The 1,625-nt window shown below is 46.2% G+C and overlaps 1 protein-coding gene across 1 annotated transcript in view; it reads left to right on the forward strand.

The window, feature by feature from the left end:
• Positions 1–1,625, forward strand: part of COIL (coilin) — a 13,350-nt gene that overhangs the window by 4,019 nt on the left and 7,706 nt on the right. The gene's annotated exons all lie outside the window — the stretch shown is intronic.

Genomic DNA, 1,625 nt, shown 5'->3' on the forward strand with positions numbered 1-1,625 from the left:
CCACGAGTCTGGACTTGAGAAGAAAATGATGTCTAGCGTTCAGCCCGGACACTTGATTTTCTTCTTTTAACTTTTATTATAATCCGTGCCCATTCTAATCCCACTCATCCATTGCGATCCCCACAGCCCAGCATCACTGCTCCTTGCTCCCTCCTCCCGGTTGCCTGTTTCATTCCTCCTATGTGCTGATTTATTTTTAATTCACAGTGAAATTCACATGACATTAAATGTATTCTGTTAACCATTCTTAAGTACATCTCAGTGGTTCCTAGTAGATTCACAGTGGGTGTATTAATTTTTGACTTTGGCTTTTATTTTTGAAAGGAAGGAAAAATATTAAGCCACAATCCAGAGACTCAACAAGTCGATATTGAAATCCTTTCATCTTTACCTGGTGAGTCTCTTACAAAAGTATTTCAAATACCCTTCATGTCTTCAGCAGTTTCTAAGCAGCCCCGTGCCTGGGAGATGTGTCCTCTGCTGGCCCTGGGTGGCGGGGGCTCTCCAGCACCACTGTTAACATGCAGCTGCTCTGGGCCCGCTCCCCAGCCCCGGGGGTGGGCATGTTCCTGAAACTCTTAGGTTAGTAGTTCCTAATGCTACAGGTATGCAGTTCCGTAAGTCACAACACTGAAAATGGATTGCAAAAAGGAATCATATATTTGGAAACTTAAGTTGAATGCAGTCTCGGGGGTTGATAACAAACATTTGCTACTGAATTCAATGGGGGCAGGCGGCCGTAAGAAGGGAAACTGCTGTAAAAGCCGAAGATTCTGCCCTCCAATTGCCTTGCAAATGTCTGCATCCTTGCATCACTTTTAAACCCAAACTAGACATTGCAGAGCATGCCAGCGATACCGTAGGGACGTGGTTTCTAAAAGAGGGACATCGATACAATGCCATGGTCTCATGTTCACGGACCTCCCCCATCCCACTTCCCGAGACTGGCAAGTCAGCCTCCTTCGGTGTGTGAAGTCGTAATGTCTGAAATGTGTGAACGTGTGCACGCTCACAGGTGCTCCTGTGTTAAACGGCCTGCTTTCTCTTCCCCTGCCATGATCGGTTGTGAAAGCTTGGAGTGAGAGGGCCTTCCCTGTTAATGGCTGCATTTCAGATCCCTGGCCAGAGAGCAGGGGAGATCTCTCTCTCTTTCTTGGGGAGAATCTAAAGCAATGAATGGTATTCTACTTGTGTTTAAATAAGGTACAAATTTAAAATACTCCAGTAAGACAGGAACCAATCAAACGGTTTTTCAACCAATCCCCTTCAATGATATTAAGTAAAAAAATCAGTTATACTGGCTTTCCAACTTCTGATTAGGGTTCCTTGGTAGAAGCGCCTCTGCTTAGGGACAGTGAACGAACAGAGCAGTGTGTCAGTGGTCAGGCTCTGGACCCAGCTTGTCAAATGTCTGCCAGTGATGACATCCACTTGGAATACTTCTTCTTTCGGGCCCCAAGACACCCCTTTACTAATAGAAGTGCAGACAGGCTCTGCTCTGCACGTGCCAGTCGACATGAGTTTCAGTACTGAGGTTTGGTTAACAACACCAGCTCTTCAGCTGCACAGCTCAAGTCTCAGTCAAGCTGCTCCGTTAGCGTGAGCCATTGAGCGAAGTACAGCCA

The sequence above is a fragment of the Echinops telfairi genome, unplaced genomic scaffold (genome assembly GCF_000313985.2).
Source record: "Echinops telfairi isolate 266 unplaced genomic scaffold, ASM31398v2 ScPeMD7_7458;HRSCAF=8496, whole genome shotgun sequence".
NCBI lineage: Eukaryota > Metazoa > Chordata > Mammalia > Afrosoricida > Tenrecidae > Echinops > Echinops telfairi.